This window comes from Eptatretus burgeri, chromosome 2 (genome assembly GCF_056783735.1).
Source record: "Eptatretus burgeri isolate ZD-2024b chromosome 2, Ebu_testis_v1, whole genome shotgun sequence".
Classification (NCBI taxonomy): Eukaryota; Metazoa; Chordata; class Myxini; order Myxiniformes; family Myxinidae; genus Eptatretus; species Eptatretus burgeri.
In genome coordinates this window covers 100,074,788-100,093,049 of record NC_140962.1, presented here as the reverse complement: position 1 = coordinate 100,093,049, position 18,262 = coordinate 100,074,788, and the positions used below count along the sequence as shown (strand labels likewise).

The window sequence follows — 18,262 nt, the reverse complement described above, 5'->3', positions numbered from 1 at the left end:
CTTTAAAACTTTTATTTTATTTCAATTGAATTATACATTTGAACACAGTCGAACACAAATCGCCTTATTTGCACTTCCAAATACCTCCAGTTTAGCAATACTTGGGCAGATTTGTACGCCATCTTGACCAATCAAATTTGCCGCGGACTCTGAGGGTTTAGTCACAAAGAGATTCAGACAAAATGGTGTCACATAGTGATGAAACAGTAGCAGTAGCATTACCATATGTGTTTTTTTTCCCCAGACATGTCATCCTTTTCGTTCCTTAAATCTCCTTTCGGCCGTATTTTTTAAAGAACAAAAAATGTGCGGGAATTTGCCATTTTTTTGCTTTTGAATTTTGAAAGGGATAAATTTTTAGATTTGGGATACTTTTTTTAACTTGATTAACATGGTTGAACCATTTTTGTTGTTTTCTTGCTGTGGTAAAATGTGGTTATCTAATGTTTGGACCAGGACAGTTTAGTACAAGTCTGTACTGCTCTACCATGGCGTAATGGACGTGTTTGAAGATTGACACTCACGTGTTCACTTCCTGGAGAGAGAGAGAGAGAGAGAGAGAGAGCTCGGGAGAGAGAGAGAGAGAGAGAGAGAGAGAAAGAGAGAGAGAGAGAGAGAGAGAGACACAGAGAGAGAGAGAGAGAGAGAGAGAGAGAGACAGAGAGAGAGAGAGAGAGAGAGAGAGAGAGAGAGAGAGAGAGAGATATATATATATATATATATATATATATATATATATATATGTATATATATATATATATGGATGAAAAATGTCTACAATTCAGAGTCTTCTCTGAGTCCATACCATACACACTTGTTTGATTTTTTTTTTTCAAGAGCTCTTCACAATGCTAAAATGAAAGTGTAAATTTACTGCAAAACTAAAAACAAAATTCCCATGTTTTGGAAGCGGTCGAGAAAAATAGGAAGCCGAGTGCTTGGTCTGTAGAGCTGGTACATATGTCTCTCCGGCAAATATAGGTGTTATTGATTTACAATCTCATGTGGACTCAGAGAAGCACAATATTTCCAGTAATAATTCAGTATTTCAGCGAGAAGAATGGCAGTTTGCAGTCAAAATTAATCGAGCTCCGGAACACACCTCATGAGACTGCCGATACGATTGGTCAATATGTAAAGGAAACTCTTTTCAAGAGTGTCCTCTTTTGTCGGAGTGTCACTCACCAGTGTCCTCTTTTTTGAAAGTTTAAACATGGTAACCCTATGCAACAGCAGAGCTAACTTCATCCAAAAACGTCTGTTTGTTTAAGTACATCTTTTTCTCAAAGATCATTCTAAAATTGTCATTTTTCTCGGAGAAAAGTTGGCAGAAGGTTCAGCTCTGGACTGTTCCATTTGATCAACCATCTTCATATGGTTACCATTACATCTGTTATTCAAATTTCACGAAGAAAGCTCTAATATAGATCGTGTTCGGAAAGGCAAAGCAAGAGTTGAAAAGGTCCTTCCCATGTCCTTTTTCTCAAGACTGTATGGGGTAAGGTGTTCTATGAACTCTCTATTTTATCTGGATCAGATTATTGGCTCATCTACAATCTGTCATTCTGGTGCTCCATCACAGGCAAGACTCGAACCGAGTAAACTGTATTGGAGGGAATGTGAAACTTGCTATTACATCTGCTCGCATCCACCGGTAGATGTCAAAGATCCTAAGAGATATGTCGAAAGTAATAGGCCATTGTGTACATAGCCAAATTTTAAAATGCTGCCCTGATCTGCAGAGGGATCTCTTTCGGCTGCATATAGCCATGCCTTCAGAAATGATGCAACCAACAGCCTGGTACTACGTAATCATTAATTTACTTTTCCTCAGAGCTGCTATATTGCACTTGCAAGAGTGTCACACCACCATTGGTCAGGACTCGAAGTCTGCGTCTGCTCAATCTTAAAAGCCTTTTGCTTTGGTTGCAAACGGCTTTCATGATGGAGCAAAGAGGTAGACAAATGAAAACCCATGCACATGATGGAGGAGAAGCCTCGTTTGCAGTGGATGATAACTGGATATTAACAAGTTGATTACTTGGTCCATTGCAAGATAATTATATAGAAATGAAAAAATGTGGAGAGAAAGAAAGTAGACAGGGGACAAGATTAATGGAAGAAAAAAAAAGAATAAAAACAAATGAAAACAACAAGCATGCTGGAGGAAAAGGTCAAAAAGTTTGAGTTTGAGGACAGACAAGTCATTAGCAGCAAGGTCAAGGGAACACACCAGCTGCAGAAGCTGCCCCTTCCTTACTCAAACTTCCTCCCCAGCTTTGAGCATAAGCCACGAAGAAGTAAACACAGTGAGCTGGTGTGAAGACAATGTCTAAATATCCCATGCAAATGGAAAGTTGCTCTCTCTCCTTAAATTGAGGCCTTGTACCTCTCAAGACCAAAGGCTCATCACCAATGGCTGCAACTCAAGAAACTTCCCATTTCTAGAATCTGCCCAAACAAAACAGCTTGCATCTGGTCACTCAATGCTATTTAATTTACCTGACTTTCCAAATCATGTCGGGAAAAAGACGACAATTTAATTTAGAATTTATAGGTTATTTAAACGGCTTCGGAAAAAAGTTTTAAGTCCCCAGGACTGACCTGTGTGAAATAAAACTCTAATGGCATCTTCTTTCCAATGTGACATTCAACCATTAAGGGCCTGAGACTATAAGAGAAGGTAATTGTATTCCCTAAATAGAAAGGATCTTTCGCCTAATCGCCAAATGTTAATTCAAGAAGCTGTGGCTAATAAGAATTTAATTTTAAAAGTTGTTTGCTTTGTAGTTGAGTGCGAATCATTTTTGGCTTTGCAGTGCTCACTATGGTCTAATAATTGATAATCTTTACAAAAGCATATTCTCTAATTTGCAAACCTGCTTCTCAGGACTAATTAGATTAAATAAAATAAAGTTGAACACAATGTTCCGCAAACCTTGCTGAGTTGTCACACCATGACCAATTATAAGCACTGCAGACTGGATCCAGAGAAAAATCACACATCGGGTTTCAGTGGAATATTCAAATTAAATGCACACAGGACAGCAGCTATAGGGGTCATCCATTTAATAGATGCACAAATATAGCGGAATTTTTGACCACAGCCCCAATTACCCCCTTCTCTGCATGCACGTCCTTGACCTTGGCCAAAGTATAGCTCCACTCAGCAGATCCGTGCCACGTTGACTTGTTATGTTGTACGCGGTCTTCTAAAGGGCCCAAATTCAGGAGGCCCACCCATGTCCCAGAAATTGCTTTAAGATCTCAGCTCTATTTAATGGGAAAAGTAGTGGATGAGGAAGGTGCTTTGTGAATTATATATTCACAAAAAAGTTCATATCAATAAACTAGTAGGATATTTGTATTGCTCTTGTTTGAAATAGGCAGATAAAAGTTGATTTAATCAACTCGCTTTAATATCCGGTTTTCAATCATAGAATGACGATCATATTTGAAACTGGAACACAAACCATGCCTCAGAGCCTTCGACACATCATGCCATGCAGCGTGCTCTCCGTATTTGAATATAGTTCGGGGAACTTCCCAGCATGGCACCATTATTTATCCAAGTCGACTAACTGGATGTGTGGGGACAGAAAGAAAAATCAGATTACTGGATGTTGTTCGATTTATTTTCCATCTTTCTTTTGCTGTTCGGCCTCTGGATCGTATTCAGGGAGTGATGCTCGTGATGTGCACGATGTACGGCCTGATGCTGGAGGGATAAGGGAACAGTTATTTTCTTCATATATGTTTTTTGTGCCGAATATTCATTGACTTGGGTTGGCAGGATAGCCAAGAGGTATTCACACTCACCTCTGAGCTGTCTAACCTCGGTTTACATCTCAGCCCAGCTTATAAACTGTCATCCTGGTGTTTGGCAGGTGGAGCAGAGTGAGGCATCAATGTGTGTGCCATTCCTCAGATGGCTGTTAAACCTGGGCATCCCTTCTGCCAGTATTAGTTAGTTGCCAGCATGAAGATCCCACAGTGTCCTTAATGAAGAGTTGGTGAGCTATCGCCGACACCCTGAACAAATTACAAATTATTGGCCTGACCACTGGGAAGGCAACGGCAAACCATCCAGTGGAATCCTTGCCATGAGGCTGCTTTTGCAGCACTGAGTTTACCTTTAGGCAGAATACCAGAATTTGATTTAAATTAGATGCACTGATCAAATCTTCAGAACCAATGCTCGCAAAATACCTCCTTTTTTGGCTACTACCGTTGGCCTCAGCAGCTCTGTTTTTAGTATCTTAAACATCATTTTTAGGATTAAGAGGAAGAGTAGGTGGGAAAACCTGTTTGATGAAATTTGTTACCATTTACCTTTTTAATTTGTCCACCTATTCAATATAATGATTAGTCCCAAACTCTCAACTACAAACCAATAAGCTTACTTCAAATTATAAGCAAAGTCATGGAATCCATGAATGATGCTGCCATCAAGTCTATCCTGTTTTCAAACAGCCTGATTTCTTACCATCAATTTGGATTCATCCTGGTCACTCAACTCTGGCATGATACTGCTTCTCCTCGAGAAATGGGTGGAGGTGCTAAATCTCAAATAGACCTGTCTTCCTGGAGATATCTTGGGCATTCAACAGTATTTGATATCCTGCTGTGCTTGCCAAATTTGCTGCCTGTGGGATAAAAATCTGTCTTCAACCTTGGATCTCCGATTTCCTCCACCCTCACAATCATCATGTTATTAACAATAGATCCCTCTCCCTTCATCTCATCTACCCTCCTCTCCCAGTGGAGGCTTGAATTACCAAAGGCAGTGTGCTAGGGCACAGACTTGTTCATCATCTTCATAAATGAACTATCCGATGGTCTGGAAGCCTTCTCTTCATCAAAATTTGCTTATCTGGAATTGCATAGGCACTGAACTGACAGATGGAACATGTCCTTCAATCCTGGAAAATGTTGCACTTACCATATCACTATGGAAAGATCCTCAAACAAAACCACCCACTGTATCTATTTTCATCTTCAGCCACTGAAAGGGGTGCATTTTCTTGAATTTCTCGGTCTCACCATAATCCATGACCTCTCCTGGGCTGACGACGTAGCAAAACAGTCCTCCAAAGCTACCTTCAGTCTGAGCATCCTCCTTCATTCCAGGTGTTTCCTTGAAAAATCATATCTACTCACAGCATACAAGGTCTTTCTCCATACCTCAATGGAGTACTGCTCTTCTCTAAAGGCTGGCAACCCAGCATCACATTTGATTCTCCTGCAAATTGTGGCATCTAAAGCCCTCAATATTTTTGAAATCTCATGTGATGAGGCCATCATAGCACATGGCCTGCCACAGGTCAGTGGCCTCTGTTTTCTACTGCCTATTTACCGTGATTGATCTCCATGGTCTCTCACTCCTCTGACCCTCCATATTTATTCCAGGAGGCACAAGTTCTTCCAGTAACTCCCACCTCGTTGGGCTCCAAAATGCCAGATGACTGCACACCTCAACTCTTTTATTCCTTGCCTATCCAGTCTGTGTAAACAAGTTCCAGAGTCTATTCTGTCTCACTATTCCCTCCAGGGCATCAAGCAAGCAGTGCATTGCCTTCTCTTGTCATCCCTAAGTCTGACCCATGATCTTTATTATTCCCACTAACCCTTCCTAACCCAACCATTTCACTTGCCCGTTTCAGTGTCCCCCCCCCCGCCCCCTGTCCCCTTCCTCACTCTCCTCTTTTCCTGTTCATCCATTCCCTTGATGTTTGTTTGTCCCATTGTCAGTTTTACTTTGTTCTTCCATGAACCTTGCTCTTTTAAAGAAAAAAAGGCTTGAAGCCCAACATTTCAGCCACAGAGTGATCCTCACCATGCAGAGCACAGCGCAAGTACACTCAGATTCTAAATGCCCTATACCAGAGGGACAGAGCGACACAAATTTGCAGTAGATGACAATACCCAGAAGAGTAATGCTTCTGATTAGAGAACAAGCTGACAAAGAAAGCTTTTTAAAGCAACTCCATATTGTTGTCGGGTATATTTTCACTAACATTCCGAAATTGCTTTTTTTATTAGTTCATACTTCTGAAACCTTTTCCTGCATTCGATTTAGAAACTTTGAAAATTGATTCATATTAAGGCATGAGTGATAGACTATTTGATGTATTCTGTTTGGGCACCATTTGCAAATTTATATAGTTTGTGAAAGGACAGAATGTATTAAATAAAAGAAGTTTAAAACTCTGGCAGTGCACTGACTGCACAAAACAGATCCTGCTGAACATCACAGCCCCTTTCAGGCTTGGCCATACTGCAGTGTCATAGGCATGAGAACATTATGAAATTCTCAACCTGTACCATTGGGCCAACTTGCTCACGGGGGATCACCACTCGTGATTGTGTTTTTGGGTACTTGGCTGTCGTCGATACATAGCAAGTGCTTCTACTCGTGAGTGAGAGCTCCCACGCATCCATGGATCATATTATGGGGCTGCTTTTCATCAGCAGGGACTGGCGAGCGTGTCAGGATAGAAGGGACAATGGACGATGCAAAGTACAGGAGAATCATTGCTGAAAACCTTCTTGAGTCAGCCATGAATCTGAAACTGGGTAAGATATTCACATTTCAGCAGGGCAATTATCCAAAGCACAGAGCCAAAGCCACACTTGGAATGGCTGAATAATGTTAAAATAAATGTTCTTAAGTGGCGCAGTCAAAGTCTTGACTTGAACCCAATTGAACATTTATGGTGAGACTGTATTATTGCAGTCCATCGACGGTCTTATCAAACTTGGCAGAACTAGAGAAATTTTCACATGAAGAATGGGAAAAGATTTCACCATCTCACTGTGCAAAGCTGGTCGAGATCTTCCCCAAAATACTCAGAGCAGTCATTGCTGCAAAAGGTGCTTCCACCAAGTACTGACCTAAGAGGCTGAATGCTTTTACAACCATTGAATTTTGATTTGTTCATGTTTTTTGCAGGAATTCCTGACATGTAACCTCCTTCAATGATAACAGTGTTTAGTTTGATCTCTTCAGTTATGAATAAAAAAGTTTATTTGGAAAAATTGTTTCTTCATCATTAATAATCGTGGAGTACGGTAGTACTCCATATGGAGGGATGATATGGGGAAAAAATGGCCACCCATTGAAACGTGTACACAATAATAGGCTTATAACCTACTATAGGGTGAAGTCATTAGTATTTAAGAGCCATACCTTTTATTCTCGAGCATTTTCTGAACTACCAAGACTTAAAAAGATGCCAGAATACATCACAAAAGTACCACAATGCCATCCCTAAAATGCTAATTTGTACTTCTTCTGCTTCTTCCCCTATGAAAACGATGTAAAACTGTAGCCCATCCTACCTCAATAACTGTTGAAGCCATGATGGTGAATCCAACATGAGGAAGTTAATTTGTCCCTGGGCTCGTGCACGCAACCAAAAATTGAAAAATGCATAAAACATTCATCGTTTTATTAGGGAAATAAATCAAACATATATGTGGATTCAACCGAACCAGGCCAGGATCGTGGCAGGGGGGAAGATGGACAGAACCATGCCAAAAGTGCTTTATATCCAAACCATTCCCCAAATTAACTGAAACAAGTATTAAAACAATTTAATAACATTGATGGATTTAATCATTACAAAATATATAAAATATTCAGCATTTTATTATTTTTTTTAAAAAACGATAATTGCATCATTTCACAAATGTGGTAATCCACAAAGTGGACTGAACCAAAGCCAGCATTTAGTGTTGAAGGGGAGGCGTGGGGGGTAAGCGGGGAGGGATAGAATGTACTACAAGCCAAATTTAATAACATAGATGGATTTAATCCACACCAAAATATCAAAATATATAAAACCTTCGGCATTTTATTACTTTAAAAAAATTGCACAGACAAGAAAAAAAACATTTTGAAAAAATGTAAAAACAGAGGGATGAAATCTCGAATAAACAACCAAAAAAGGTAGGAATATGTCTGGTGTTGGCTTCATGGTTAGGGTAGTGGGCTTGGGATCCTTGGATCCTGAGTTCAAATCCTGCTTGGCTGTTGAATTAATACCAGATGTGGTTGACTCTGCCTGTAATCCTTCTGAGGTCAGCAAAACGAGTGCCATCTTGCTGGTATCCTGTGTCAGAGTGGTGACCTGTCCAGGATTGTACCTAATAGCCAGGGAGACTGCTGAGGCAGCACCAATGCTCTGCATAGAATATGGTCCCAATGGATGGATGGAAGGTAGGAATGACACCGCGCATCCTCTTTTGGATTATCATCATGACATATTTTGACATTTTACTTTTGTTGCGGGATTGTGATGGCTGATGAAGAAGAGGAAGAATGAAGAAGAATAACAATGAAGAATGACACCACATAACAATGCTACAATATGACACCACAATCATCTTTTGGTTTAGCATCACGACGTATTTTGATGTTGTTCCATGACAATCTCACAAAAAAAGTAAAATGTCAAAAGATGGCATGTTGCTCATCCATAAGAGGATTATGGAGTCATTCTTCATTGTTATTCTTCCTCATTATTCTTTTTCATCCATCACAATCCCACAACAAAAGTAATATATCAAAAGATGTCATGATGGGAATCCTAAAGAGTATTGTGGTGTCATTCCTATCTTGTTTGGCTGTTGTTTTAAGATTTAATCCCTCTATGTTTTCACATTTTTTCAAAATGTTTTTTTTTCTTGTTGATCGTGATGTGGCATTATTGGTCGGGGTTAAATTATTTTGCAGGCCACTGTAAGCTTTATAAAGGACTAGACGACCCGTGAACCCGTTGGGTTCCCGTTGTGACAGCGGTTGATAAAAAAGATAGCTCCAGCGAACTATACTGCTGAAGTTGTTTACATTGATCAAATTCTCCCGAAGAGTGCTTGACTGAATCGGGAATTGATTTTTTTAATAATTTTTTTCATTGCCCGAATTGAACAAAACTTGATACTGCACACCACAGGTGAATGGTGTGTAAGGTGGCCCTAAAATTTTTGCGCTATCGTGTACCGTTTTGGCTGTATTTCGGGAACATACATACACACATACAAGAGGAGAGTTTTAGTAATATATAGATGGCGTTGTGTGCAGCAGCCTTGAGAGCCCAAAGGGAAGAGGGGTGGTGGACACAGTCGACAGTGGCATGAAGATGCCTTCAAAGGTGGAATAAAAGAAATTACAACTTGATTTCAATTGAATGTTATATTGTTACGAATCTGGAACCCATCGCACACAACAGCCAGAGTCCTTATAGATTAGTTATATCGCTAGGTATGTGTTTCTCGGTGGGGTCCCGTCCTATGTTTAATGGGTGATTAATTGTACATGCGTTGTGAATTATTTTATAGCTAGGATTTTTGTACCACCAACAACAACGACAACAACGCCCATCTTCGCTTCTTCACCACCAACTACTAGAGCTACTACTACTACATCCACTACAACAACGCCACCTTCCCGCACTCGACCGGTCGCCATTACGCATGTGTTTTTGGCTGAGGACGTGGGTGGAGCCTTCATCACCTCGGGTCGAAGCTCCGCTCTGAGGAGGGGCAGAGAGCGTTTCCTCCAGCCAATGAGCGGAGGGCGAGCACCACACGCGCGCCCCAGCCAATCGGGAGGCCGCCACGAGTCACCTGACAACCCACCGTCCAATCAGGAGGCGAGTGGCGGGGAGAAGAAGCCGCTCCCTCCTCAAGAAAGCGGAGAGGACGGCAGTTCGGAGAATCGTGGCGATTGCGGCAGACGGTCGGAGATTGGCTTGGTCTGGACCAGTTTTTCTGGAGACTGTGTGATCGTGGCGACTGCGGAGGGTTCTGCAGATGGTCGTGGTCGTGGTTGGAGCGGTTTGTGTTCCTTTGGAGGGCAGGTCTGGTAGTCGAGCAGCCAGGATCCGAAGCCGTGGACTTCGGGTCGTGTTTTCGAGTCCCACCAGTGGTTCGGAATCGGTGTGGCTGCACGAAGCGGACAGGTACCCCGGCCCGGCCTGACCGAGATAGACCCATGGGGTCCAGTTCTTTTGGGTGTGTGTCTGTGTCCGTGGGCCCCATCTGTTAAGTAGAGCTGTTTAAGTGTTTTCTTTTCATAATACCTTTCTTTATTCGTGATAACTCTGCTCTGTGTTCCCCTCCCCGATTATTGTTATAAATAAACACCCCTTTTTTAAAATGTTCCAGCTCATTTCTGTGTTTCTTTCATTGGCTTAGCATGGTGCGTGTTGAGAAATAGCGAAGCAGTAAATTGTTCATTTGGACTGACAGGCCTCGGTAACCATCCGCTCGGGTTACACACGGTTCGAGCACGGTAACGGCTTGTTCCGCTTGAGGCTTGTTGAGGGTGTGAATTCCCTGGTAAGCTTTGCCTCGTGGGTAATTAGGTATATTGAAGTTTGGCAATTAACCCTACCCCACGCAGTTGAATTATTGGCGATTCATGGTCCTGTAAGGGGCCCGTGCCTTTCGGACTTATCCAAGGGTCACGACCTAAATTCCGGTGTGTTTGGTAGAGCCGACTCTACTGCTCCCCCTAGCGGTCGTGCTCGCCACCGAGACCCGACCCCACAACAATATTTTGAACACAAATCGGAACATGAATCGGAAGAGGAACCTGTTGTTGAGCATTACCTTGGTACTAAATTTGTCCCAATCACACATGCACAGGGGGAGTGAAATAATTTTACTCTGTCTGCCTGTCTGGCGATCAATCAAAATTGAAAATCCTTCCAAACAGAAAACTTGATGTTTTTAAGGACTTCATAAAGGGCACAAACAACAGGCACAAACAACTAATGTAATGTGTCAGATATGGTGGTGTATAAGATGCTGGCTGCAGCAGCAATTGCAGTAAACTTCTGAATTTTTTTTCAACCTCTTTTAATATTATTTTATTTCAATTGAATTATATACATGAACACTGAAGGTCACAAATCCCCTTTTTTTCACTATAAAAATCCTTCCGTTTCGCAGTACGCGGACAAAAATTTACAGCATTTTGTGTCATCATGACCAATCAAATTTGCCTCTCAGAGACCCTGCCCATGTCATTGTTTTTAGCATTTATTTTATTTTTTAAATTCTTCTTAAATAGTTAATGGAGCTTGAATTGCTGATTTGCTTGAAGCTGCCTTGCATCAAAGTTGCCAACTAGCCATAAAAACGAGTTATTTGGAAAGGTCTTTAGATCCCTACATTGTATGGCTTCAAAGAACAGCTGGCTTTTTGGTGGAAAATGTTTCCATTCATATCACTGTGAAGTAGATATCGATGTAACGAAACATCAGCTTTTCTTAACCGCGTAATTCAGTGACTTTGGTGAATTCTCAGTATTCGGGGTTGATAAGTTAAACAAATCTTCACCAGTGTTTCTGTTCAAATACTTTAAGGAGCGTTTTGATGATCTTTTTGAATTAATTGGAACAAGTAAAAGATGTTTAAAGCTATTCCCACAACAAAAAACGTTTTGTTAAACTTCCCATTATTCTTGTCACCTCCTGGTCTGCCATTTTATGTAAACCATGCAGTTTGCTGCCGATTAGTCATTGTGATAATCAATAAATTTAAACCTAGATTCATGGAAGTACGATCCCTGAAATGTTTGCTCCTATTTTACTGATATGTCAGTGTAATTGTAACATCCACAAGTCATTGGTTAGGACTCTAAACTGTCTTTGTTCCTTGACGATAGATTTGTTGACTGCAGGTAAATGTACGACTTATAATGCAGGAATCCTCATATACCATTGTATGGCATTGTGGTGCAGGATGGTAGTGATGTAGGATAAATTGATAGAGATCCAAAGTAATAACTGAATTCAACATAGTGTATGGATTGTGGCTTATGGGCCAATGTAAGAGTAACCCCTCCTTGTCCATTTTGGATTATTTTCCACAAGGGGTGATTTTGTATAAGTTTGTTATGCATTAATTTGCAAATAAGATTAAAATTGCCATTGTGTTTATAACGATATGGCGGACCAGTCCATCATCTCCCTTTGCCTGTGTAGCTGAACTGCAGTAGGTGTGCCAATGTCGTCGCCTGGGGCGAGTCACTGCGTGATATATGTTCAATTTAATAAAAAAAATTTTTTGTATACCTTGGTCGAGGCTCGTATGAGAGCTAACACACAACTCACAGCAAGGAGGCATGAGACAAGAGGGGCGGGAGTGGAAGGGACAAAACAGTGGGGAACAGACACATTAGGTGAACTGTGGAAGGGAGAGGGATGGGGATGGGACGGGGAACATGGCGAAGAGAAGATGGACGTTTCAGGGACTTTCAGGAAGGAAAGCAGGAGAAATGAAGGAAGTGGGCTTGGGTGGATTATCGGGGGTAGAAAAGATCAAGGATTTGGATGGGGGAAGATAAGAGGTGGTGGTGAACAGCTGTTTTGAAAGCCTGGAGGGAAGAATGGGAAAGAATAGAGTGAGGAAGTTTATTCCAAAGGCGGGAAAAAAGAGGAATGAAAGAGTGAAGATGAGCAGTGATTCGTGATTTTTGGTAGTTTTACCAGAAGGGGGTTGTTGGCGGACCTTGAGCGCCCTGTGGAAATGTGGTGGGGACAAATCGCAGAGAGAGCAGGGGGGGCAAGGCTGGAGAGGAGTCGGTAGAAGACAGAAAGACCACCGACCAACCTGCGGTGATTGAGTGAGAGGCTCAAAGACTCAGCTTCATTGCGGGAGATGCCGATGATCTTAAATGCCCTGGTTTCGACAGCGTGAAGCCGAGAAAGGTGGGAAGCAGGAGCACCAGCCCAGAGGGGAGAGCAGTACTCCATCAGGCTACGGACAAAAGCTTTGTAAGTGGTCAGGAGCTCAAGAGGGCTGAGGAAGGACTTAGCACGGCGGAGGATTCCCAGTCGGCGACTGGCTTTTGAGGCGAGGTTGGAAATGTGACTTTCCCAGGAAAGGTCATAGCAGATAGTGAGACCTAGAAGCTTGAAAGAAAAGACTTCTTCCAGAGGATTGTTGAGAAAGTGGATGGGGGGGGGGGTTGTAAACGGTCCTTTCGAAGAGACATAGTGAGAGTGTGAGATTTGTCTGGATTGAAAGACATGTTCCACGTGTTGGACCAGTTTGTGATTTTATCCAGATCTGCAGTGAGCGAAGAAGCTGCTGCTTGCCGGTCTGAGGGATGACAGATGTTACGGCAGAGGGTGGAGTCGTCGGCAAAGAGAAATAGAGGATTTTCCAGAGAGTCCGAGATTGAATGTTTTTCTCTCTTTATTATTGTAATGTTAATATTGATATGGAAATATAAATTTCTCACAGTATTATATCATATTTACTGTGAGTCTGGACATACTAACTCATGCATTCAGTCATATTCAATGATAACAGAAATGTTACAAGTATCGTACATCATTTCTTGGAGAAAAATTTTGCTACTACAGTTATTAGTTGATTTCCTGTAATATTTTTAATGGTCAACGATAGAATAATTGTCCTCATTAGTGATGTTGGAATGTCCAATTGTTCATTAATTATATCATCTTTAATGGTTCACAATAACATTACAAGTCTGGCGTTGGGTTAACAGTTTGGGCGGCTAGTTTAAAATATTAGGGTATTGAGTTCAAGCCCCTGGTTTTCCTAATTAACTAACACCAGGTTGATTGACTCAGCCTGTCATCCTTCTGAGGTTGGTGAAATGAATACCAGCATACTGGTAATGGGGCATTGCATCAGTGGCACAGCTGTTCCACAAGAAAATGATGCAGCCACCGGCCGCATATACATAACAATAATATCTTAATTGGTTCACAAAGGAATTAATAACAGAATATAGTTAATCAGAATTGTGCAATCGGTAGTTGATTGTATTAGTACTGTAATATATTTACTCTTCAACTATAGTAAATTATAACGGCAATGGTAGCAGTGTCTATCATTGACTATGTTATAGTATTGCCCTGTAGTTTGTAACCTAAATTGTCAATGATTGCATCCTCACAGAGTAGTCATTGTACCTTTTTAGGTTTTTTTCCATCATCTCCACCTGCAATGCTCAAATAGACTATTGAAGCAAGACAAGTCACTCCTTTCTCGCTCTCAACATTACCATACGGGCATCCTCAGCATGGAATAAATGCAATGACTTTACTACTACTTAGTAGAAAGTTTAACAAAGATACATTAGGAACACAATCCTTGGAAGTGGATGACAGGCTTGAGCACTCGCTATAAATGGAATTTCGCCAGACCATCTAACGCCTCAGTAGCTTTCAGAAGGTGACTCGTGAGATGGAGGCAAACATGAGAACATGATCATAAAGGAGCAGCAGAAGAATGTGTGCTGTAAGAAACGTTTATCATGATTTGCAGATGATGTATGGTTCTGCAGTTAAGAGCCAGTAATATGCACTGCGAGTGGTTTACAAATATTCCTATATAGGCCTTTTCGGTTTGAAAATGTAATCGAGCCAATAAAAGAAAAAACGATTTTCTGAGGAATCATTCCTTTTTGCCTCAATGAGCAGCACAATGTGGAGCCCTTTTCGTTGTAGCTACACCTGCGTTGCACCAAGGGAATGGATTGGTCACTAATTAGATAAAATTCGTTTTCCTTAATCCTTGAAAACAAATGTACGCAACAGGCATGCAATCCGCTGCTTGGCCGCACTCATCAGATGGCCAATGGCTAATCATAAACTTTGTTCTTAGTGGGTGCACTTGTTCGTATTTTCTAAGTCTAAATGCAAGTGGTCGATATGATGCATCGAATGACATGGAGCAACATCAAATGCAAATCTCATTATACTGAATATTCCTTTCTCAGCCATCCGCTTCCACAAACTTAATGGAAGTCTTATTCTGTTATTCTTCTTCTCCTTCAGGCACCATGACTGCAGGGAGACCAGAATGAGATTTGCAAGGCAGGTCGAGCTTCTCGGTGAATGAAGGTGATACTTTGCGTTGAAAATATGATCAGCGCAAGACCCTGTCATTGGCTGTATCTGATATAATAGGATTGCTCGTAATACATCAAGAATCAAAGGAGAGGTGGTGCAGTCCAGGCTCACACATACCCTGCACACTTCTGCCTTGTACCACTTCTCAGTTGCATCAGTTGTATAACTCTCTTCTCTTTAACTTCAGTGTGTTTAATGCAAGGACGATTTGCTTGAAAGAAAGTAAATAGTTTTTTTTTTTTTAATTCAAATTTTTAAGAAGTCATCAAGCCCATGATAGTGTTGTCAACACATGGCTGTTTGTCCATGTTCTTTCCTTTGAAATACTTAGCATCAAAAAAAGGAAGCAGCACATACAATCTTTTAAATCTTTGGTTTTACTCAACCAGAGTTTGAATCACCAACCCCCCCCCCCCAGACTGGGAGCTGACACTCCAATAATTACCCCACTGAATCTTCAGTCGGTGAGCTTTCACTGATGCTCTCGACAAATTCCAAATGCCTGCCATGATTGACTGTTGGGAAGAGAACGGCAAACCACCCAAACACCTACCTGTGCCAAGAAACTGCTTTGACAGCATCAACACTCGTAAAGAGTTGGCGCATTGATCATAATGTTGATTAGGATGATGAGAATGATGATAGGAAATTCCCAGTGCTCATCATTCTTTCTCGTAAATTTGATCATCACTCCAATCCTCAAAGCACTTCACTGACTCCCATTACACCAATATATAGCTTTTATAATACCACTGATAACATTTAAAGATAAACTTAAATTGGTTCCTGCCTACATTTCGACCCAATCTTCTGGGGGTTCCTCAAACGAGGATTAAGACTTTGGTGATCGAGAATTCTTACAATATGTTCATCAACTATGGCACTCTCTGCCTCTTAAAACCCTCATAGCCTCATTGATCCTAAAAATTTTTTTTTTTACAGTTGCCTTTTCTTTTCATACCTCTTTCTTTGCTTGTAATCTCCATTTGCGGATTTCAGAAGGTGGAACAGAGACCTTCCAGGACTTAAAGTATCCAACTCTATTTTGGTGTCGGATCACATTAAATGGACCAAGTTGTGAACTTTGTTATTCTCATATCTTTGTTCCCCTGCAATTCCTCATGAAACGTACCTGCACGTTACAGGGATGTGCTTGCACCCGATGGTGACATCCCTGCGCTGTAGGGTGACATGCGTATTCCCTGCGAGAACATGCCTGCACCCTGTGGGAATGTGCATGGGCTCTGCATGGTGGCTCCCAAGGTGTGATTGCCAGCTCCCACAGGGTCGGGGTTAAATTTGGGAGTATCAGATGCTGAAACGTTGATATGACTTCTTCAGTTTATCCATGAAACATTCTCCATTTCCATGTATCCCCTGTGCCTCATGCACAGAATGCCTTTTGGGGTAGAGCACGGTCTCCTACTCTGTGCTGCAGTTGTCGTGTGCAACCTGTGGCTGCTGGTTGCATCGTTTACTGAGGGCACGGCTGTGCCACTGATGCAGTTCCCTCTATGACTAGTACACTGGTACTCATTTCGCTGACCTCAGAAGCATGATAGGCCGAATCAGCACCACCTGTTGTTCATTCAACTGAAAAAACAGGTGCTCGAACTGAAGACCCAAAGATCTTAAACCAGCCATCTTAACCCTTAAGCTAAACACTGGGGTTTATGCTGCGGTTCACCTCTTTATATTTCTCTTGAGCTTAGTTCCTGTTGGTTTTGGGGAAGGTGATACTTCTTCAGTTTTTTTTGCTTTGGTGCAGAGCTCTGTCTCATTGTGAGGTTGAGATATTCATCACTGGAGAAGGTTCAGTCTTTATTCTTTTCAGCATACATTCTGGGTGCTCAGTGTGGCCGCACAGACATATATCTCAGCTTAGGAGGGGTTTTGTGTCTATTTATTGACTTTTTGTAATGGTTTCCAACAATTAATGGGCATTCTTGGTTACAGCTAACCAGAGACATCCAACCAATTCGTTTTTCAAGTTTCAGATAATTAATTCGTTTCCCCAAGGGATCATATGGCCCTGGCTGCTTGTCATGGGCCACCAATGGCACTCTGGAGGGTGGGGGTGGGGGGTAAGGGGGGAGAGGTTTGTGCCAAAAAGATAAATGCCCAAACTCTCTCTTAGGGACCTTGAGATTTTGTGTCAAAATGAAATATCTTATATAAGTAAATGCTAAACAAGTAAAATATGTAAATAAGTAAAAATTCCAATGTAAGAAAAGTCCTGATGTGGCCATAGTACTGACCCTTCAAAGCTTAATTTCAGCCTCAAAAACCCTCCAAATACCCTACATGATCCACGATGGAATGCATAGTCAGATCCCATTCTTCATGTCTGCTCAATGCATTTTCCAGGTGATAACATACTACATTTACCCTTGCGTTTAACAAGTGGGCAAGTTGTTGCTAATAAATTTCATCTTATTGTTGCCTTTCTTCTGTGAATGAGCCATCAAATCATATCAAAATATTACCTGAACATTTGCATGAGTATAAGCATTGGCGCAACTCGGGGCGGGGAGCTGCGGGGGCTCGATCAACCTCCATGGCATTTGTATGGAGAAAATTATCCGACTGGATTCGCACTACTGGCAGTGCATCGCAGTCAGTGCATCTCAGTGGAGACTGTGATTGACACTCTTGCATTCTCACACTATCACCTGTATTTTGTTCTTTAATATTTGTGGGCCTTTGCTCCAGTACTTACCCATTTAACAGGTAACAAAAAAAAACGGACGTTTAAAAAAAACAAACGAACAATATTTGCACGGACCTCGAACCGATGTTCTACAATGTGACATGTGCACAGACGAGCAGGCAACATTGCGGATTTTCTTGCAATGTTTATTTCAGGGAACCAGTTTCACTGAGCTATACAATTGAATACATTTACTCCAATGTCTGTTCATCACAGCTCCGAATCGTTGTGTACATCGCTTTTGTAAGTACTATAGTTTTCAAATTAGGAGTTTGGAGCGATTTCATGCATTATATGAGACGATTTTCCGCTATATACTTTCACGGACTAATTAAAGTATATATATATATATATATATATATATATATATATATATATATATATATATATATATATATATATATATATATATATATATATCATCGAAATATTATTTCGCTTTTTAGGATCGGATGTCGTCCGGACTAAATTCATGTCGAAAGTGCCAGTCCTAGAAAAATTTATGGTAAATAAATAAATAATTGGAGGCGGTGTGTCGGTCTTGGAATCGTTTAAGGTAAATAAATAAATAATTGGGTGTGGTGTGTTGGTCCTGCAATCGTTCAAGGTAAATCTATACCAATAAAAGTGTGTGTGTGTGTGTGTGTGTGTG

At 41.2% G+C, this 18,262-nt stretch overlaps 1 long non-coding RNA gene across 1 annotated transcript in view; it reads left to right on the top strand.

Annotated features, from left to right (window-relative positions):
- The window catches only part of LOC147032668 (uncharacterized), a 36,555-nt gene extending 20,585 nt beyond the window's left edge, over positions 1-15,970 (top strand). Inside the window, exon 3 of the long non-coding RNA XR_015052139.1 lies at positions 14,826-15,970. This is a non-coding gene — a long non-coding RNA (uncharacterized LOC147032668). The remainder of the gene's footprint in view (positions 1-14,825) is intronic.
- Positions 15,971-18,262: the final 2,292 nt, after the last annotated feature.